The sequence below is a fragment of the Rhopalosiphum maidis genome, chromosome 2 (genome assembly GCF_003676215.2).
Source record: "Rhopalosiphum maidis isolate BTI-1 chromosome 2, ASM367621v3, whole genome shotgun sequence".
Taxonomy (NCBI): Eukaryota; Metazoa; Arthropoda; class Insecta; order Hemiptera; family Aphididae; genus Rhopalosiphum; species Rhopalosiphum maidis.
Window position 1 is genome coordinate 28,634,017 of NC_040878.1, and position 25,013 is coordinate 28,659,029.

The 25,013-nt window shown below is 25.5% G+C and overlaps 1 protein-coding gene across 2 annotated transcripts in view; it reads left to right on the top strand.

Moving 5' to 3' along the window:
• The first annotated feature begins 1,327 nt into the window (after positions 1-1,327).
• LOC113553450 (neurensin-1-like) overlaps positions 1,328-25,013 on the top strand; it is a 36,667-nt gene continuing 12,981 nt past the window's right edge. For both annotated transcript variants that reach the window (XM_026956782.1, XM_026956781.1), the window contains exons 1-2: positions 1,328-1,571; positions 22,368-22,517. The gene's annotated coding sequence lies outside the window, so the exon portion shown is untranslated. The remainder of the gene's footprint in view (positions 1,572-22,367; positions 22,518-25,013) is intronic.

Here is a 25,013-nt window from a genome sequence, read left to right on the forward strand (position 1 = left end):
ATACTTATAATTTATATATATATTATAAAGGCTGGTCTCTGGTCATGTATAAACACTATATCGATCAGGCCAACGCAGGCTGTTATTATATTCAGTCGATATTTTATTCGTTAACTAAGGTTAGGTTATAGAACATAGGTAATAATAATATTATATATATTACATAATTTTATATTATAGGTATCTTTCTTAGGACTATATTTATGCATTTATTTATTTATTTTCATTCGCATTATTATTATAAACGTATTAAATCGGAATTAAACATAAATATATAGGTACCTATATAATATGTTTTATTATAGTGGCATTTAAATTTTAACTGTAACATTTTTACAATTTTCCCACAATTCATTGAATATTTTGTAACTACTATTCTTAAGTTATTTATTACCTGCGGCATACTGAACGTTTGCGGTTCGCGTTATAAAACAGTTATTTAAAAGTAAATTAGATGTTATTTCGAGTTCTCGTTTTAGTATAAACGTGAGAAATCCAATCAAAAATCTTCGAAAAGCTACACAGAGGATAATAATAATATTGGTCGATTGAATAATTTATATTAAAAGTAAGTTTTTTAAATAATATTATTTTTATCGTCAACTAAATCGTCGAACACTCGAAATAAAATATAATATTATTATGATTTCTGATTCACGTGACGTCTGGCGCGCAAGCTCTCTATACTACGACTAATAACGTATACAATGACAAACACGTGATGTATTTTACACACCGTTTTTGTTCGTTTTTGTCTGTGCGATATATTATGCATTATTGGTATATTTTTTAACGTGGCCACAGGATAGATACATCCTTACGTTTTACGATACAATCTGGTCCACGACGGGTGTATCGTCGTCGTCGTAGGTATACACGTTCGAGCGGCGCACGACCAAAACAATAATATTTAATACGACCAAAAGGATCATTGTTATCCGTGCATTATACTCGTATTTTTGAACGAAATCGTCCGCGTAATGTTTTGGTGACATGACATTTTGTGTGTTTCATAATAGTATTATTATAATATAGTCACGCGGACTGTGCAACGAGAGACCAAACAATAATAATATTATTATGGAAAACGTGGTGGAGATTTTTGTTTCGGGGGCGACACTGGGACGCGGCGGTGGCGCCGGCGTCGAACGCCAGTAGAGTGCATATACGTGTATACACTCGTGTAAAGTGCAACAGCGTGTGCGCGTGTGCGCGCGTATTTGCGCGTTTTTGCGATTGTGCGCTGTAGCGGTGTGTGTGTGTGTGTGCGTGTGCGTGTGCAAATATAACGTTGTACGCGACTACGGTAGTTCGTCGGCGGCGGAGACGCGCGCAATTCCCATTCATCCGCCAAACGCAGCGTAATCAGCACGCCGATAGCTACCCCTCGCCAGATACCAGAGTACGCCGCCGCCGCCGCCGCCGCCACGGTTATTATATCCATCATCATCATCATCTCATCGTCGTCGCCGTAATTATTGAGCTGTGAAAACCGTTTGGACTCGCCGATCTCACCTATATACTTATATATAATATTATACACACATAGAGCACACGTTCGTCCGCTTCCGGTGAGTAAATAAAGTTTTATTTTTAAAAATTGTATTTCCACCAATAACAAAACCATAATAATAACCGCGATATTGACGACATCTTTGGTTTTTATATTTTTCTTATTTTTTGCCATCTCCAAAACCGTATAATTTGATATTATTATAAGAAATAGAAATTCGATCGAACGGTAACAGACACGCATTTCGTACATTATTCGCGGGCACGGATAACGAATTTTTTTTTACGATATTCTTCTTATCAACCGTCGGTACACTGCTACTGCTGCTGCTATTAATGATAATATTAACAATATAATGATAGTAATATTTCCGTGATAATGAAACGAGGCCAACGCACTGAGAGAGATGCATGGTAATAATAACGTTTTAATATACGAATAACAGTGATATTTACAGAACATATTTTGTTCGTATAATATCGAGTTTATTATCCTGTAGAGAGTAAACGGATCCGCAAACAAAGTTCTATTGTTCAGACGATATATGCGGGTGAATATCAGCTGCGAGTCAAGTTGTATCCTCTATAACTTCTACCTACCTACACCGGTTATACCTACCAAAACGTAATTTTTAATTTAAATTTCGAGTACTTGTCTCGATATCACGTACATAGCGACCGAGTTGTTACTGTTTTTCAATCCATTACTTTTACTGCAGTTCGTGATGAAAATAAAAAACGTGTACGTTTATATTATTATGTCTATTTTAAAATTACTGAGAGTGTCTGCCTAAACTAGTTTGATATTCGATATTCGCTTAAGAACAAATTTACGTTTAGTAGTATGTTGTTAGATTTAACATTAGAAAAAATTGATCTAGGTATTAATAACTTATAGATAAGAACATGATTTGTGTTTTCTAGTTGGATTTTTAAAATATTTAATTTTTTGAAGGGCGTTATAAATATTCTTAAATTTTAAAATTTTACATATTCATTATTCCACATTTACTACTTAATCACTTTAAAATTGTTACACCTGTCATAAAACATCAACGAGAAAAACAGATAATGTTTTAAACTTTATTTGCTGGGTCGATTAATTTTAATACATAAGAAAACAACAAAGAATTATTAGAACTACTGAGCATAATTTTTAAATATTATGTGTTAATGAGACAGATATAACACAAGACACGTCGTCCTGCATCACGTAGGTTTTTATTGATATTTTCATCGTGAACTGAGTAATAGCTATATGAAATATTAAAACTTTGAAATGATCATAATTCTCTTTAAAATGTAAATATCAATTAAATCCTACGTGGTGTTTTGGATATTATTCTTACCCTTAAGTTTGATAATGACCAAATTGGTAAATTTACTCTAATATAATAAAGCAAACAGCATAAAATGGATTCGGCTGAACGCAAATTTGCTTTGATGTATGATAGGAAGACGGAAACAGTACATGCGGGTACGACGTCCTTTTAAAACTTAAATCCCTTAAGATTATTTATAATACATACATAATCGAAGTCTATATGAACACCATTTAATTTATATAATTATGTAAATTAACGATTAATTATAATATTTTGTAACGTACATTTTAAAAATTAAATGAAGTTTGTTTTTAATAATTAAATAAATCATCAATTATTATTTATTATTATAGATAAACGTAAATTTCCAATCAACGTTCGTTTTTATTTTTAATTTGATTTTGGTGTATTGGTTTTATTTTTTTTTTTAAGAAATTAAGAATTAAAGACTTGACTTATGCTAACTTTTCATTTAGATTACGGTGTACAAAATTCTATTAGTAATATAAATTATTCAGTTCAGTTCCTATTTATACATTTTATTGCTTATTTCAAAGCTTGATTTATATTATATTGTAGTATAAATTAAGTTAAAAATATATTAATATAATTGATATTAAGAAGACGCTATATCCGCATGTGTTGTCTCTGTCTTATACACGCGTAACATAGTTAAAAACTGTTTTGCACGGGACAACTTTACTCCCTTGATATTTTAATCAAAACAATCAAAATTATAAATCCCATTGGGAAGAACTTTACCTGTGACGTAGCGTTTTAATTTTTTTGATAGTGGTAACCAATAGTTTTTAATAATTAAATTTAAAAAATCTAAAGTTCTCAAACCGATAACTTTAATTGCATTTATGTTATCAAAAAAATTAAAACTCTACGTCACAGGTAAAGTTCTTCCCAATGGGATTTATAATTTTGATTAAAATATCGAGGGAGTAAAGTTGTCCCGCGCAAAACAGGTTTTAGCTATGTTACGCGTGTATAAGACAGAGACAACACATACGGGTATAGCGTCCTCTTAATGTATGGCCTATGGAAATATAAATTATTAATTTACTAAAGCTAGCATTTATACGCATAATATTTGTTTTAACAAGTCCTATTGAAGTATTTTTGTGAACGTTTAAACTTAATTGGACTTAATTGAATAATTGTTTATAGAATTTATAGTATTTAATATATATTTAGGCTATATTTCCGGTTTTAATTATAATATATACATTTGGGTAAAACAAATTACTAATGATAAAGTGCTAAAATAAACGAGAGCAATAAAGTACGATCTGTATCGATCCGTCGATAACATAACACGATAATTAATATAAATTTTTGATTAATTTAATGAGTAATAATAATTAATTTTAAGTGTAAAATAAGTTAGTCAAACATTATAATTAGGTGTAAGATAAAATAGATTTAAGAAAATGTGAAAACGAAACGGCAATACACAAAAGTTATTTGATCTATTTAAATTTAAACTCATTATTCAAAATAATTTTTAAAAGTCCGTTAAAATAGTAATTATATTATTTTTCAATTTTAACAATAAAATCGCAGTAAAACACTTAAATCTGGTATTAATAATTTTGGTGTCGAAAAATATTTTTTAAATACCATCTGTGACCCCATTTTCAATGTGGAGGAATAGGTAGTCTTAGATGCTACATGCAATTAAATACTTATATTATACCAAAAAATTAGTATAATATAATATTATTTTTTATTTTATTAAACTAATAATTGGGCGTATATGAATATAGGTTATTTTAATAACTATTTAAATTATATATACACGTGTTTACTTACAACGTTTGGAATATTTAATGATAGTGTCTAGTGTCAGTATTTATTATTCTTTATAAATACAAACGCTTTATATTATAAAATATAAATAACTGTTATATAAAAAAACATTAATGATTATTTAAAGTAAACTTATTTTTGTATATCATTAAGTATAAACATTTTTTAACTTAATTTTACATAATGACTCTGTCAAAAGCTAGTTGTCGCAAATTTGAACTTAGTTTATATTAACAAAATAAATGTTCACAATAATTACATGCTTTGAATTTTGAATGTTTCTAAAAAAAAAAAAACAACTATAACATCAAATATTTAGATGGAATGCGATATTTTACAATAACATGCATCTTAATTTTGAATAATAAATACATTTATTGTATTTATGGTTATTTCATAATTCATTTTTAAATCGTAGTCTAGTTCAAATAATAAAGTACCGATTATTTATTTAACATGTCAGATTTTTGTAAATTATTATTTAAGTAGAAATAATTGTTAATATTTACGTATTTTGTATAATTGTTGATAATTTGTGAATTATTTTTGTATTTTTTAATTTTAATATATTGTTCGATTGTGTAATAAAATACATTTATTTTAATTCAACTTAAACACAGTTATTTATAATGTAAGTTAATTTTATAAATCTAGATAGCACAGACAGAAAAAGCAATACATTTATACAAACTGTGTGTCATGTTGATTTATATAACTCGTTATTTGTTAACTATAATAGTTATTTAAGATAACGAAAATTAGTTAGAACTCGATTGAAAAAGTTTGTTGTATGATTTAAAGGTAAAATCAAACATTCGAATCGAAATATGATTTCAATATATCATATACTCGTATATCGATACACTACATATTATTGAAAAGAATTTTAAGACACAATTTTTAATAATAGTAATTATGTTTTGATGATAAATGATATATATGAAAAAAAAACATTAATAAAATCATATAAGTATATAGACATATGTTTTTATGTTGACACATATTCTTGCTATATCTACGATCGTAGAGATATAGAATAATGACCAAGGTATTATTATTAGTATATAGTGTTATTACTTGGATTTATATACTTTAAATTGCATTCCGATTTTTGAGTGGTTTAGTTTATCCTTATAGTTTATAAATGGCTTATTAGTTTATACTTTTCATCAGTATTTTATTGTTATTGTTTATCGTGAATTTATAGAAAACTGCTAGTAGGTAAATTCAAATAATGACCTAAGACCTTTCTAAAGTAAAGTTTTTGTATTTGTTTTGTAATCCATGTAGAGATACTGAACAAAACTTTTTAATCTCCAAAAAAGCTCAACTAAAAAATCCTCGTTATTGTAAAACTAATAGCTTTCTCATTCCGCTCACAATCTAAAAATATACATGTGTGTGGCTATTAGTGTTGAGTTAAGTATTGACAACATACTACGTTTTTTCCAAAATTTAGCAAATAAATAAATATACTGAAGATCAGAAAAAAGTACATAAAGAAAACTAATGAATAAAAGTGTAAATATGTTATAAAATTGATCAAAATACAAATACAATTATTTATAAAGTGGATAAATTATCAAATAAATTTTTTTTCTGTATTATAAGTTAGAAAAATGAAATGCGAATATGGAGAAGTAAAATTTATTAAATAATACTGTGTCAAAAAAGGTGGACAATAATTTCAAATAACTTTAATATAATTTTTTAAGTAAATCATCAAAAGTATATTTATTTTCCATGGGATAATTTATATAAATCTTTGTAATAATAATTTGGTTCACTAAAAAAATAAATTAAACACAATACATGTGAAATTTAAAAAAAAATGATTATAAAAACATTAAACTACCTTAAATGCAGAAAAAGTAAATCAAATTTGGTATCTAGGTAAATAAATTTTAATTTAATTTTTGAAAATTAGTGTAGAATAAAATCAAGTTTTTTTTGACAAACAATTGCATAGACTCAACTACATTTATTGACCTATACTGTAGATTCTGCGATGTCGTAATATCCATTGATATTGATTGATTGAAATGTACAATATTGTCAATTTACATTATCATAAAGGTAAAATATTATACAGAAACGTTTCTGTTTAAAATCAATATCTACTTATTCACCTATATACTATAATGCTTTTATAGTTTTATAAATTCGATGAATTAATTAACTATACTATTGTGGTATTACTTAATTGAAATGATAAATTATAGTAATTTCTATTTAGATTTTTGTTAATACTCAAAAATCACGAATTATCACCATAATACAGACCCGAGTAAAATTAATGTTTTATAATATTTGTTATATATATATATTATTTGGAAGGAAAACAATTTCTCTTTCGATTAATTGAAAAAAAATAAAATAAAATTCTCTATAATATGATTCTATTTCTTTGGTCATTGGTCAGTTCATATATCTACAATAATACTGGTAATGTTTTCAATGTTTTCATGCATTATACATTTATATGTATATGTATGGCGTGTGTGTAAAATTACACATTCGTGAAGGTTCGCATCCCTTAGTGTTTTTACAAATGGTACTGTACGCATATAGCGTATTGACTTTTGTTTAATATTTTTCTTATCAAAACTTTGTAACACACAACTTCGGTAAGTGTTTTCAAATGTTTGGACGCGTGGGTAGTTTTCTGGAATAAAACCTCACTGTGTGAAAACCATTATAAATACGAAGAAGCTAAATGTACAATTTTATCATCATTGCCATTGTTTAATGCAGTTGAATTATGGATTAAAAGAAAATTATTTAAGGTTTTAAAATGGAAAAAGTAACGCTTTGAATAATAAACAACAATATAATATAGTATCTCCTATAAAATGTGCTTAAATATTAATTTTAATTATTAATGTCGTCGAGAAGTATTTATTTACGTGTAACTATCGTTTTTTAGAGTTTATAATATGGTTTAAAATCTTTTGATATTATAATATGTAAGGTAAAACGGATGTCTGGAATATTTAAATTAGTAAAACGGATATTATTTTGTAAAATGTTAGTAATATCAATTATTATATTGTAAAATATATTATATATATAACATTTATATAGTTATTATTATATTACACAATCTATTAGGTTCGCATAAGTGTAAATTAAAATAATAAATAATTTTTTGAATAGCCCATCCGTTAATGGAACTTCGGATAGTGGTAAGTTGAATTTTTATTCAACTAATAAGTCGCAAAAGGTATTACAAAACTTAGATTATCACGCATATTTATAACGGGATTATTCTTGAGTACATAGTATATAGTTCGTAATTTTACACTTGCTATACGTTTAGAAAAAGGTGTAAACGTATAAATTAAAAATGTGCCAGTAGATAGTATATACTTTGCTGTACCTATATATTAATTATATACGCGTGAACAGGGAAAGGTTAAGATTCTATTTGACTCGATGGAAAGTATTTTGAAGCTTCACAAATTCACTTAAATATTTGTGTTTATATTTAAAAATTTTATATAACTATTTATATTTGTATTGACGGCAATCCTAAATTCCCAACTATAGGAAACGATTTAGGATTCGACCACTCTAACTTAGATACTTATAAAATAGACTTTGGTCATTCGTATTTAATTATCAATAAAAATTTTGAGGAAGTCAATTATGTTTTACTCGTATATAGTAGATATCTGATAATTCAAAGGTCTATAAATAGGAAAAATTAATTAATGTTTTAAAAATCGTATCTTTAAAAAGTCCTAATAAAAATATTTGATAAACATTTCAAGTCTTTAAAGTTATATTTTTTTACTTATAACTAAAAACAACATAGATTCTGTGAAAAACTGGTTTTTAATAAAAAAAAAATATACCACTCATTTATTGATCTTTATACCATTCATAATTTCACCAGAATTTAAATGTATAGTATATAAATTGTACTAAAAATATATCAATATTATATCTATATTATTAGCTGCAATGTTTTTATAATCAATTTTTGTTCCATATCTTCTTGACTTCTTAAATAATTTTTTGAATCGACTAAGTAACTTTATTGTAAACATTTTCACTTTAAAAGAAATTATTAAAATACGTTATGTGATTTTTATTGGTTTCATTCGTTACGTATTGTTTTTACACTTTATTAAATATGCTATCCCTTTTAATTATGAAATATTGAAATGTAGTCTCTACTGTCAATGTTGTACTTTTTTTTAAATGTGTTTATCTAGATCGACAATTAATTTTTATTTTTTCGGGATGGACTTTTTCCTTTAGTTAATTGAGAATAAAAATAATCATAGCCAGATTGAACTTTTTTTAAACAATTTACTTAACCTTCTGCTTACTAATTTACTACGTGTTGTGTCATCAGATAAGAACTGATTAAAACGTTATTGCCACAGTTGTAACTTGTAAGTTGTAATCGTAGTCTATAGTTAAGATAAGATAAGATAAATAAGTATAAAATTCAATAATATTAATAATAATAATTTAACATAATATTATACAGAGTGAATTAAAAGTTATTTGAGTGTATATACAAATTTTCGAGGGGAAAAGGGCTCGGTGAAATGGCCGCAGCTATCTGTCCCATTTCGTGTATTTTTTAATTTAATAGTGGTATTTTAAGATTTTGATTAGGTGGTGAGGTAAATTTTTGATACACGAAATATTATTTTTAATTTGGTAGGTAAATTAATTTCCATAAACAACGATATTTTGTGTATTTTATGCTTTGTTCAATTATTTTGGGGACACATGAGAGATGGTGCGTTTGAATGAAAACATTATGGAAATAAATTTATTGTCATCATTTATAAACAGTTGCTAACAATAGCCATTTGCTAAACTATTTACAACGCTATGTGAACTGTTTGGTAATGGTGCTTCCGTGACTACTGAAAACAGTACCTAAAGGTTACCTACCACCTACACCTAGTAAATGCAGCCAATAGTATAATAAACGTGGATGGGTTGTTATTAAAATTATCTCTGGCCAATTTATTTGTTTAACGTTGACTAAACCGTCAACTTGTGGATAAAATATAAAATAATTACATATATATGTATATATATATTGTTTACAAAGTTCAAACGAATTTTGCTGTCGTCTGCAGTTATCTCATATCTTGCATAATAAATACCACACCCTTAACTCAATCCCTTTTATTTTTTATATTTTTCTGACGTTTTATAATTTTAATATATTTAGCACGATGACGTTACTGAGGAATTTAAACTTTGAATAGCGTCTTTATGACTTATATAGCTGCATAGTGATATTAAGTGCGCTTTCGAATGCATTTAAAAGATAACGCTAACAATGTTCTTATAATATTTTAAATACTTGCAAATATATCTAAGATTTAACACTGAAGAGCTTTATTAATGAATTATATTTTACCAATGATCTGAACTTTTTATGCAATTGAGGGATGTACCTATACGTAAATAATTATCTACTACGAGTTATATAGCCCAATGTTTGTCAACAATAAAACAACCATTTTTTTAGCCGTAAGAAATTTCTAATATAATAATTTTATGTTTTTTAAAAATAGGATACAATTACTTTCACGCGTTATGAGGTAAACATTGCATTTTTAATTTTTTTTTATTTATTTTACTGTAAGCCTAAAATAGAATATTGACAAATAATATGTAACACTATTGCAGAAATAAAATAATAATAAAATACAATTACGTTATTTAATTCATAAAAATTCAAATTATGATAATAAGAAATTAGTTTAGGTCGTTATTACTTATTATATAGTTATTAATTATTAAGACGTATTGTGTGGAAATTGAGAACTAAGTCATCAGAATACTCATGATGCCATCATCACCTCTTCTGGAGTATCTTGATTATATATGTAAAATCTTAAAGTACTATAAAATATAAGTATTAAAAAATGATTTTATTCTTTGAGATAATAAAACTTAACAGATTAAGTACTTTAGTTTGTATAAATCGATATTTTAAATTTGAAAGCTTCATGGAGTAGTTTGATTGATTTTTTATAGGATTTATTTAAAATAGCTATAGTGTTGATTTTTTAAATTTTTTAATATTAAAAATTTCTTTGGTTGAAAAATATTTGTTATAGTGAAGGTGCCTAAACATTTTGAGACGATATTCAATTTTGTATTTGGGTGGTATTTGGAGAGGATGAGTTGATGGGAATGTTTGATGTATCACCATGTATATATTTATATCAACGTACAAGTTTTTGTTAGAGTAAAATGATTTATTAAAATATTATTGAAAACTTATATGCCAGTTCTTTATTGATTAAAGAGGACTATTTAATTACATTTTCATATTATATTATCATTACATAAATAGTATTTACAAGTACCATGATGTTATTTTATCATGTCTTTATCTTTAAAATGTGTTATGATGATTATTTAAAAAATTGCTATCAGTGTAAAAAGTCGAAGAAATATTAAAATGTATACAACGTCTGTGATATAACGCCACTGTTAATAATATTATATCAATTTGTCACTTTTCCGGTTCTATGGTTATTCAATAATACATTTTACTCTCGTTCACTGTTCATCCTTGTTAGTCATCCGATTTGTCATAATGATAAAAGCGTACTTGGATTTGAAATAAATCAGTTACTAAAAATACAATAGAAATAAATAATAAAAGTCAAGGCCTAGTAATAAGTATAAGATATTGAATTGAACGAAAAAAAAGAATTCAAAAGAGGGTTTTTATTTCAAAAATTAACATTAAATGATTTGTATTAATTTTTATAATATGCTATACCAACGTAAAATTATTGATAAGTAGAAAAGTGGCTTGAAAGCTAATTTAATATTGTATCATTTTTTTAGTAGTAATAATTATAATAAATTATAAGCTGGCATTTAATATTAAATCGACAAATATCGATTTCATTACCTAAGTAATATAGTCATCAACATAATTTTAGAATTAGGTTGGAAACTCAGCGTCACAGAAATTATTCAAAATTTTTATTTAATAATAATTGTGTATTATATTTCTTAGTCAATTTTTTAAATTTTCATTAAGTTTAGCTTTATAGCATAGTTAGATGAATAAATATTTAACTAAATGTATGTCCAAGTTATTTTATTTTATTAATTAACAATGGTCAGGGCTCATCAATACAGAATATATTATAAATAAACACAACAGATTTAATTAAGTAACAATTAATACAGACTAGGCTTATGAGCTGATTGGAAAACTCGTTAAATAGGTGAATTTGACGATTACGGCTATTTGGGATAACATAAGAAGTAATGGAGCCAGTGGAATATTGAGAAGCTCCAAAGTTATAATACAAAAGATAAGGTAAATGTCAATGATTGAACCATTTTAAATTGTTAATATTAATAACAAGTTAGCGTCAATTTGGCTTACGGAAAATTGTTAAGTCATCCGAGGTTACAGTTTGATAACACCATAGGTAATAATCAAATTCATAGACATATTTCTATACATTTTTACCCTTTGTTATCAATCCGTTAAATATGACTTAAACTGTGACAAAATTAGATCACTAAAATCGGATTTATAAAGTATATCTTGAAAAATATTCTGATCGACTCGATCAAAAACTTTGGAAAAATCAATAAATATTATATCAATCTAAGATTTATTTTCTAAGGACTCTATATAAAAAAATGTATTAACAAATTTAATGTAATAAATATTTAATCGAATAAAATTAATCAATATTACTAGTTTGTAGTGTTTGTATTGTTTGAAGAAAACTAAATTCTATTCTAAAAAATTTAATAATAAAATAACAACTAAAATAATCTCCCCTACTATAATAGTATATATAAAACACATTTATATATTGTATGGATTTTTTTTTTTTATTCGAATTTTGTACTAGTCTTCATTATTAGGTCATATCATCAACTAATAATTTAATGTTCATTATTTTGTAAATAAAATAAAAATTGTCATATTAATATGTCTACAATTATAGTAATTACTTAGTACTATAAGTATAGTATTACTATAGTAGTTTTTACTTCTTTGTAATCATTAAATGTATTCCCTAACTTTAAATTTTTTGACAATTTATGAACTTTGAACACGTATACTTATAATAACCTCATATTTAGATTCCTATTTATTATTTAATGGCTTATAAGTGGTTGCCACTTGGCCACTTTGTCACTTGGTCAAACCATACGCATTACGCGATTTATTTTATTTTATCGAATTAAAACGTCAAGGGTAAAGCCTTGTAGATTATGACTTCTTTGATATATCTATTTGCAAACCTTTATATTTTATTTGTTTGTTTTCACCGGAAACAATGAATAAAACGAAGAATTAATTACAAAATGATGTGTACCTATATAATACTACACAGTGTAAAACTGTAAATATTTAAGATGTGTACACCAATTTATGAATGCATACTATATTACTATTTCTAACATTATGTAGTTGTATACTTGTATAGTACAACCCCTTGTAGTTTTCTAAGTACGTAGGAAATTCATATTTTATTATACCTTGTGGTTTGTATAATTTATTTTATAGTTGAAGAAAAATTAAATGTTAAGGGTATAAAATTAGAAAATGTAATAATAAGCTGCTTTAAAGAGCACATTATAATATAATAATTCATTTTTATTAAAAATAAAAAAATTTTCTTAAATCCACTCAAACACATACCAATATTTTATAACTATTTGGAGTCGAGTTTTCCGAATTTGGAACTGCATGCTTTTTGTGGGAAACATACAAATTTTAAATTAAAAAAAATAATTCATTCAATGTCAAAATTATTACGATATAGGTTTTAATCTAACTTGTGGATTTTTAATAGTTTTAATAGCTAAGAAACGGTTTTTAATTATCAGCTCTGCTCATGATAGAAATATTGCCGGTTTTAGCCAAAAATTAACTTTTCATTTTCCACCAATAGTTACATTTTTCTGCAAATTAGAAAAAAAAATCATTTCTTTTTTCTGTTAATTATATACATTATAATTTTATACTTTATAGTTTAGGAACCCTTACATAAGATTTAATTATATTGTATTTTTTAGTAACTATAACGTATGTACACTATACAGTTAAATAATAATTCTACACCTACAACTATTTAAATCATTACGCACGATTGTTTTAAAGTTATTATATAAATACAATAATATCATGAAAATATTATTTAAATTATTAAAAATAATGAGCAAGATAAAACTTATGAAAAGACCAAATGTATGTCGTAACCATTTGCCAATTTCGGTATTTTGTTCTTTATAATAATTTGATAAATTAAGAGATTATATTTTCCTCTACTATGAATTAGTTAAATGAAATTCACAACCAATGATATTACTTTCTGGCTAAACTTCAGTAATTACAATTATAATAACTTTTTCGAAATCAATAATCACATTTTCCGCCATTTTTATAATAATATTGTACTTATATAATAACTTGAAAAAAATCGTGCGTAATGATTTAAATAGTTGTAGGTGTAGAATTATTATTTAACGGTATAGCTAGTATCCACATAGTATAGTAACTAAAAAATATAACATTATCAAATCTTGTGTAAAGGTTCCTAAATTTTAAAATTCTATAATTTATAATTGATGGAAAAAGGAATAATTTTTAATTTTTTTCTAATTTAACAGAAAAGGGCGTTGGCGAAAAACGGAAAGTTAATTTTTGACGGAAATCGGTGACGCCCCTTGAAACGGTTACCAAATATTTATATTAACATTTTCTATACAATATGATGATAATAGTATTTTAGTGTGTTCGATTTATGTATGGTATAATTTGTTCGCGAGTATAAAAAGCTTGAAAGTTTAATATTTTCTATTATAGATTCTTTGTAAATTGTCCATATCCGAAAATACATAGTCACAATTTTTTTAAGCGCTCATGTTTCAAATATTTATAATATTCGTCAAAATCACGAAAATATGTAAATTATTTTGTAGTTTAATTTTAACAATTAAATTTTCCCATTGTACGGCTTATCGATATTTCATGTACTAGGTATCCAACTATAATTATTATGAGTATATTATGCAGTCTACCAATGTTTTGTGTTTTATTATAGTTTGAAAATCAGCATCATTAATATCGTATTATTTGTAAACAACTTTGTTTAGTTTATAGTGATACACATTTTATCTTTTAAACTTCAGTATTAATGTTAATACAATTTATAGGCAATTTATAGGGAACATATAACAGTTTAGTTGGTTTAATGTGATGTATTATAATAAGTTATTCCAAATTATACGGTATATTATAATTTATAATCAAATTTTTAAAATGTTTGTAAAATAATTGTATAGTATATTTTTAATTTAACTGAAGAATTCATAATTAAAATTGAATTTCTTAATAATAATAATATTCTATAATCAACGCAAATAATCTTATATTGCATTTGCAATTTCATACAACTTAAACCGCTGTAATACCTTAGGTATTTTCTCTTTAAGGCACCGAATTCTCAGCACTTTTAATTACTGCAATAATGTATTATATTATTATACTATAATAAATAATAATCAATAATATATATGTGATATTATTATCAAAATACAATCCAATATACCATACTATCAGTCTTTTTCTTCTTTTTTCTAAGAGTTACATCTTGTCGTAGAACGTAAGTTTATTGTAAGTGATAAAATAATAATATTATATTTATTATACTTTTTTATTAGTCTTTGTTATCAAATTCTTTCTAAAGTATTACTATTAAATAATTTAATTTCAATATTTAAGAAGACCTACACTTCATAAGAGTCCTAGGGCTGCTATGTTTTACGCTATTAATAAAAAATAATTTACTAATATAGCTACTTAATGTAAATCAAGTATAAACTATCATTAGAAATAGAGGCCAATATGTCGCCACCATTCAAACAATTTTTTTTATGCAATGATTTATTATTGAATTCAATTTTAACACAACTGAAATGTTGTCATTGATGTCACTGAAATAGTGCGCCCTACTCAGAAACTAATTGATAATGGAAACTTGAAATGTACTATCTACGACCTATATAGTAAAGCGATTCTTTCTTCTTTTGATAATATTTTTCACTAACAAGTATAAAAAAGTTAATAATATTACTGAAAAGAGAAAATGTTTTTTCAAAATAAAAGTTTGTATGATATAAAATAGAAATTTAATCATTCTTAGTTCATTAATATAGCAAAGTTTCAAAACTGACTAACAAAAACACACGAAACGTTTCATAAACTTAAATTAAGAATGAAAAAGTATTTATAATTTTACTTCGGTTTTATACGTCTGACAGATTATTGCAATAATCATGTTATTAAACGCTCTCTATAAATATTCGTATTTATAAATAATAATTTATTATGCATAATATATAATATACGTACTCGTATATTACAAATTAATAGATATACTATAACAGTAGCAATGTACTATAAAAATAATTAATACGATAATAAAAATAAATATTTGATAATAAACATTCTATATCCTAATTTATAAAAACAGGATATAAAATATTATGTCTGTGGAGTAAAACTATCAATGCTTCATGTATCTGTGTAAAATTACTGTACAAATATTATAAATGAGAAAATTATCATTTTAGCTGCAATTTTGTTTAAAAAATTTTTTATTTTACTTTTATTCTTAGATTTAACCAACCCTATTAGTAATAACTAAAGAAAAGAAAATTGTTCTTATATTATATTATTAAGAGATTTTAAATTTTATAAACTTCATATGGTATAAATGAAATTTCAGTAAAGAAGTTGGCAGAAAAGTTTTACAGTAATTAAATTTCTTACTCATGTCTTAATGCAATTTATTTTATTTGGAGTTAATTTTCAAAATAAAATGTATAGTCTCAAGAGAAACGACCTGTGCTTTTTTTTTAATAGGGCTTATTTATATGTATACCATTAGCTGTACATAAACTATTTTTTTTAAGTTTAAACTGATTGGCATTGCACTTATCATAATATGTTGTACTAAAATAAAATAACAAAATTTAACCAAACAACCTAAACAAATGATATTATAAATACAATTAAGATTATTATTAGGTTTATTTTTCTCAATTTGTTGTATTTTAAGAATTATGCATAAATACTAACATACTGATGATGGAGATTAGATTTTGTCTTATGAATTTTTTTTTTATCATTTTCTATTTCTAATTAATAAGTAGATAAATACTAATTATTAATTTTTCCTTCAATAAACACAAATTAAATTGTTCTATTTAATATAATGTTAGTCTAATATTAGCCTGATGTACTTTTGTTGGTGCTTAAAAAAAATAGTACTATCAATTACGTTTTTTAAAATATTCAGTGAAAACTTCTTTGTTTTCTTCGAGATATTCGGAAAAATAAGCATACGACCTACGTTTATTCATATATTATATTAATATATAATATAATGTTATCATGAAAATTGTATAATAATATCAAACAAATTTTACTATTCTGTCTAATGTGAGAAAAATCCATTCATGCGATAATTTCCACCATATTTTATATTATTTATTTTTAATCAATAATATTTTTAGAACCATTACATTATAAATACAGAATAATGTATTTAATTCGCTGAACTAGAATTATTTTTAATTGTTTAATAAATACCTTTAATACACCCCGCGTATTTCTTTATATGGTTGTAACTCCAAGCTGCCTCGAGGGATTTAATTTAAAATCAAGTTAGATGAAAATTAAAATTTAGTTTTAATTTGAATTCTATATTTCGTAGATAAAAAATCAGGAAACTTATTTATTTTTTATGTTATTTTAATTAATTAACAAATGTAATACTACTAAATGTATACTATATTTTTAAATTTCTAAAATAAAAACTATGGTTTTTATATTTTTTTTTTTTTTTGTTTTTTGCTGACAACGTATCGACAATAAAACTTTTTGTGTAGAAACATATTGAACGACATGTTTTATTCAAACCGATGAGGTAATCTATTTGTCCATATCACATTTTCTATCTAATATTTCTTATAAAATATAACACACACACACACACACACACACACACACACACACACACACACACACACACACACACACACACACACACACACACACACACACACACACACACGCGCACATATATATATATACACGCGTATACATATATTATTATTGTTGTTAAGTAATTCTCATTGGATTCAAAAACTATGTTATTAAACTAACGCTATAAACTATAAAAGTGTACCATTATTAATTAATAATATTTTATTATTTTATATCTACATTCTACATATATTATATATTATTATGGATTATATGGATCGTGCAATAATAATGGATATCTTTATGGCTGTTAGGCTGTATTCTTACCCTCATTATTCTTTCGCCATTTGTTTTAATCTTTTTAAAATGATTAATTATTGAACATTTAAATGCTTTCTGGTTTTATAAATTCGGTTTTTATTCAATGGCTATAATATGTACATTTTAAAATTTGGATTTTTTTTTTAAATTGTATTTACTTATTTTCTTTTTAACATTACGTATTAATTAGGTGACAGACGATGTGGAATAATTAAGTATCAAATCAGGAAAATATTAGTTGTCTTTTGTAAATTTGGAATTAATGCATATTTTAATAAATTAATGTATTATTTATTAAGTTGTGTATTTATACCTACACTGGAAGGTTTCTTACAACCATCATTCAAGCAACATAATTGGTCATCACTTTCGTGTATTATTTTATTTATAACAGATTGTGGTTATATTATTAAAAATTAAAAGCAAAGTTGTGTATTCAATTTATACCACCAAAATATTGATTATGGTATAGGTCAATATAGGTAATCAATATTTTTGAGTAGGCTCAATATTTAGATCTAAATTAATATCTTATAAATAACCATGAAATTGTGGAATAGTATGAGGTCAAAAATCTTAAAATAACTATATATTATACAAAATGAGTATATTTTTTTTGTCACTTATACAAACTATTTTAAAATACATTTTTTAAAATTGTAATACTTAATTTTATAATTAGTAAAAAAAAATAATTACAAACAAAATTGTGTTGCAGCTCTATTTGATCCTTGCAATCTGTTGGGTAGTATATAAGCATCACTAAATCAGGGAAACTTGGCGTTTTGAATATAAATTACCTTTTTATTTATTTTATACATATAGGTACTTTAGTTTGTTATTTTGAAATGCTTCAATGTTTAGTTTCTACTAAAATAGTTTTAAATAATGCCAAACTTTTTTTTTGTACTTAAATATTGTAATAATTTATTGATTTTATATTATAAATAATTATTTATATATTTATTGTAGTTTATGGCTTTTAATTCATCTACATTTTGAGTTTAGTATACTTTTACAAACATACTACTAGGTATCAGTACAAATGTACGATGCACCTATAACTTTTAAACACGGAAGACTACATGACTATAGAATTATAGATAATAGACGCAATAAATATTATATTATAGATACAGTTTATAATTAGTGGTTAGTAACTACATACAGTGTGAATACTTTAAATAAATAAATAATTAGGTTCATAAATTTGAATTTGAACTTAACATTTCACTTTACTATTAGGTAAAACACGTAATACCTAATTTCCTGTATTAGAATTAGAAGTAACAACCTATTGAGATAGGAAAACCATATACTGTTAAGTAAACTTATACAGCTATATCATACCTTTGGATAATTTATTATACCTGTACAACTATACCTAATTTTTATTAAAGACTTTTTTTTTGTAAAATTTGAATCATTGATTTATAAATATAAATATTTATTAATAAAAATTAGGTACAGTTGTACAGGTATAATAAACATCATATGGTGTGACGATTGGACTTTGAAAACATACTTTACTCATGCCTAATCCATTAGTAATCATAAGTGACAGCGAATCGCTAGAATTCGTATTTTCTCAATTTATTACAGCACTGGACATTTTCCGAAAGGTAATAGGGCATCCCTGCGGGATGTGTAGTCACTAGTTCATATTATTCCTATACTTTGACCCTTTAACTGGATATTCGGATGGTGTATGCCCCAAGGCATTGATCAGATAGAGATCATTACATTACTATATTGTAAGCCACTTTATGAGGATTTAAACGGATAGATTATAAGCGCATTCGTAACTCAGTACCAGTAAATTCTGAAAATTATATTTCTAAACTGAATCATTCGTACGTGTCACAGAAATATTTAAATAGTTCCCAATAGACAAATAATGAGAAAATAATAAAATATATGCAATACTTGAATCGAACTATTTCTTGAGATCTATAATGTAATGAAAATTATCAAGAAAACTTAATCTAAGAATATACATTTAAATAATTTTTATTAGTTTAAATATTTATCTTTATCTTAAAACCATACATTTTTTAGAATCTTACGAGATTAAATAAAAGTTCCAAATAATTTTGATAGTTTAAAAATATTTATATTTTAAAGATTCAAAAAAAAAATTTACTGTTAATAACATTAAAAAATATCAATATTATTAACTTAATCGATTGATATAGGATTAAGAAATCTTTACCGTTGTATCCGCATGATGTGTTGTAACTATCTTATACACGCGCAACATAGCAAATCAGAAATCTACGTATTAAATTTTAACATTTTAAATCTTCTTTAGTTAGTACAGTTAATATTAGTTGTAATGAGAGCAAATTTACTTATTACTAAATTTATTAAATATAAAATGCGCTCATTTTTTTTTATCATACTTTTATTTTAAATTGATTTATGTAAACCTGAAAACATGAATTTTTTAAGTACTTACAACTAACTCATTTTAAATTAAAAACATAAAAAAAAAAACTCTTCGCTCAAGCACAGTTATTATACAAATTCGATAATAACTAAATTTTATCTGTTTATTGCTATAAATAAATTGTACTAAGAATCCAGTATGTACGAGTACATTATGACGTGCAACGTCTTCTTAATATTATAATATACAAATTTATTGTACAACTTTATTAAAGGTGTTTATAAGTTTTATATATTTAGATATACAAATTTTCTAGAATATTATAATGATAAACTGTGATGACTACATATATTTAGTTATTGTTTTTTACTTAAAAAGTTTGATCAAGTTTTACTACAAGAATAATTATGAAGTTAAGTAAATGATTGGCTTCCGGTTAATTGAAGTATTTAAAACCAATTTTAATTTTCTTATGTAAATAATGATTTGCTTTGTCTATGCATAAGTTAATAGTGCAGAAAAAAATATATTCATTTTTGTAACTAGAATTTAATATTTATTCTATTTGTATTATAAAATAAAACCATTACTAATTGCATATAGATATAATGAAATTTATAATTTTAAAACTATGTATTTATAAAGTATGAAGTATATAAATGTTAAAAAATATAAATAGGTATATTAATTGTAAGTTGTAACATACAAATAAGGAGATCACTTGTACAGTGTAATATTATGAGTAATAGCTAATAAGCGTATTATAACAAAATAAATAAGTAGCGAGGATTATTGGCTAGTAAAGAAGAAACGCTATGAAATATAATCGAAATAATAAGTTTTATTTTGTATAGTCGTATAGAAATTTATTTCAAACTTTTTAATTAAGATAAACGAAACACCAACTACAGAATACACTAGTTTCTTATAGATTAATTAATATACGTACGATTCAAGTTAAGTGCCGGTAATTCATTAATATTAATTTGATGTCATGCGCATGTATGCATTCTACACGTCAGTAATTCATTATATTTTGTACGCCATAATGTATGTACGACCTTTAACCTTTCAAAAATTTTGTATGATTGAACACATTACATTAGCAACATTCTTCGTACAGCGACCATTATACTATGTATACAATTTCAGTGACTATTTGTAATATTATACGTCATGCGTGTCGGGCATTGTTTGAGTCGTTCGAGAATTTGAAATACTATAAAAATAATAGCCGCACCAGCTCAAGAGAAGTACATCTCTCTAAATTTTATGGCTTTCTGAATTCCGTTGCGGTTGTATAAATAATATACTATAATATACACGAAACATGTATTATATACTATATATTATAATATCTATAGTTTATCGCAGCACGTTATTACGAGCATAATATTAAACGCATTACAGTAAATACTATTATTATTATTATTATTGTTATTAAACCGGCCCGTCACGTAATATCCATACGAAACTAAATAAAGTCTGCGAGTTTTTAAAACAAGACATGTTATCATCATTATTATGTAGGATATTCACCACACGATATTGCTGTTAACAGTCGGAGCGTTATATTGTATATACCTATAATTTGTGGATCCGCACAACGCAGGTAGTAGGCGCTTACAGCATTTCATTCGAGTAGGTACAGTAAAAATCACTTACGCCCCCACACCCCGTTAAAACGAAATGTCGGTGAGCCGGATCCGTCGCTACACTGCTATGGGGTCGATTTATATAAATGGCCAAATGGGTATATTACATTCATTTATAATCTCCTGCATTATCCACCTACGTATATAATAGGACCGTAGAATATTTACTGTTTATAGTATCCGTCTCTCGCGTGTATTAGAGCATTTACCTCATCGGGTAAACGACGAAACACACTGTTAAGTATAACGGTCCGGGCACGACGGCTAATGATGATTATGACTTTAACAACCAATTTTTTTTTCCATCCTCCGATTTGTAGTTCCTGGACACCCGGAGACCGGAGTGCGGTCGGATCGCACGCTGCAGATGGAACTTCGGTGGTGGTGCGGGCGGAAGCATCCGCAGCAACAGCGGGTCGACGATCGGACGGCGACGACATTACGGGCGGTGGTGACGGTAACAGCTGCAGGTGCGTACATCTGCGATATTGTGTAATATCGGCAAATAATATTATACGCACATGCGATTAAACATTAAAACAACTGTTGACAACGAGCTCGGAGCAAAAGACATTTTATCATGATATAATATTATTAATTTGATTGCCGCTACTGACGTAGTGAAAATCTACCTCGCCTGAGCATTTTGAAGTTAACCTGATACTAGTATTATAGTTCGGTACATTATTACAATATGTACACATGGATTTGCTTCTCACTATTTGGTCCCCACTCACCAAAAAATAGTAGTGTTTTAGCATAATGATCTTTATACGTAGGTACGCATTCGTTTACTTAGTATTCGAGAATAAAATGTTTTGTCTCTTCTTGTAACATTATACGCATATTCTTCAATAGACAATAGTATATTATAACGTTAAGCGACGTACGTTGTTTAAATATTCCGGCAATATATGTGCGGTATATGTATGTATGATTTCGGTAAATAATATTATTTTAAGTCCTCCCGAAGGTTTCGCAAATGTGTAAATGTGTGATTATTTATTTTCAATGGTATTAATTCAACAGCAATGTACTCAAATGTAGGTCACCTGTGACTTACAATACCTATAGTGCATTAGTACATAGTACTACAAGAATTCAAAGTATTCTTCGAATAGGTACGTTTCTAAGTACAAACTACAAAAACAGACTGCGTTTTATTTTATTTTCGATTGTGAATAATATGAACTTATTGATCTATAAATTCTATTAAAAATAAAATATAAAAGTAGGAATAAAAAAGTTTAAACAGTTCAATACATATTATTATACCATAAATAATAGATAAATCAACGTTTATGCCAAATACTACACATAATATTATGATAGTTAAAACAAATCGATTTGGAATGCGTATATTATATTTTATAGAAATAACAAATGTGAATGAATACCAATTTTAGTTAAGCCCGCTAGCGATTGATTCGCTAGTATATATTATATACTATAAGCAATATAAGTAACGGTAATTAGGTAGGTAAAATGTAAATTCTCTTTAATGCACTATCAATATATTATATTGACAAAAAACAGTATTCCAAGCAATTATTATTATTTTTATTCATTTTATAAAAAGTTAAATACATAAATTCGATTTAAATTGTTTTTTATTAGTCAAAAAATTAATCGACAGCTGTGAGTCTGTAACCATTGGTAAACAATTATTTACAATAAACGTTTACATGTATACATTTTAACAGCTTTTGTTTTTAGTTTTTACATTAAATTAAGTTATGTAAATTTTAATTTATTTTTAGAAACTTAAGAGAAATTGTATTTTATTGAAAGTCTAGTCTCAGTACCTATCCGATTTGTTGTGGAATACATTGTATTACACATTATAAATTCCTTGTACCAACGTCTTTGAGGAATTCAAATAAATTTCATAGAATATATTATTCGGATTCAAACCTTACTTATACTATAAAATAAGTGTTTATAAATAATTTAAAAATCAATCAACTAATATATTATCAGTATGATAATTTTACGAATTGTTATTTCCATTGGATTTCCAAAGGAAAGTTGTATTGTTGTACAATGTACATAATATTATTCATTTCGCCCGATTATACCACCTGCCACTACAACACATGATACATGTTAGCGTATAGCTAAGCCTAAAAGCCTGTAAAAGCCCGGTTGTCGTTAAAACTGTGTATGATTTGATTAGATACGAATTTTGATTATATTATGGTAGTTTGATATAATTTTTTCTAAACATATTACATTTATTATATCATTAGTATTTAATAATCTATATTCATACCATATTATACCTATCAATTTATGATAATAATTTATTATAATGATATATAATAACTTATTTTTGAAAATACCGTAAAACAGTAATAATAGGTTCAAAATACAAATAGATAATATCTTATAATAAATCAAAAATGACATTACGTATAATGAAATTCATCATAATAATATAAAATACATAAAAATGTTATGTTCTCACAAGTAATATTTTTAAATTAGGTATAACAAAATAATTAACATTGTTGTTTATCATTTAAATGAGTTGTTATATAGTTATTGTTTTTAATAGTTTCAGTATGAACTATACCTACATGAGGAATCTTGTATACAATGTACAAAACTTGATATAAAAAGAAAAGTTTTTATGAATGAATTTCAAACCATAAAATTGTTTGCATTGTCCATTATTCTTTCGTATTTTTTTAGTTTACCCGATATTTTTGAAAAATATTAGACATTTTTAATTTTGACCTCTTTAAAATACAAATGAGATCTAATTTGCTATCCAAAAATACCCTCAAAATCGGAGCATTTTATCGATTACTTACCGTGTACACACACAAAAAGTGAACATCAATCACTGTTAAATCCGCTTATTCATCGCTCCAAAATGTTTTATGTAATACAGTCACATTTGTGTCAACCGATTGCTGCTTAAATCAGTTTTTGATTTTTCGAGGAGCTTATCGTACACTTTG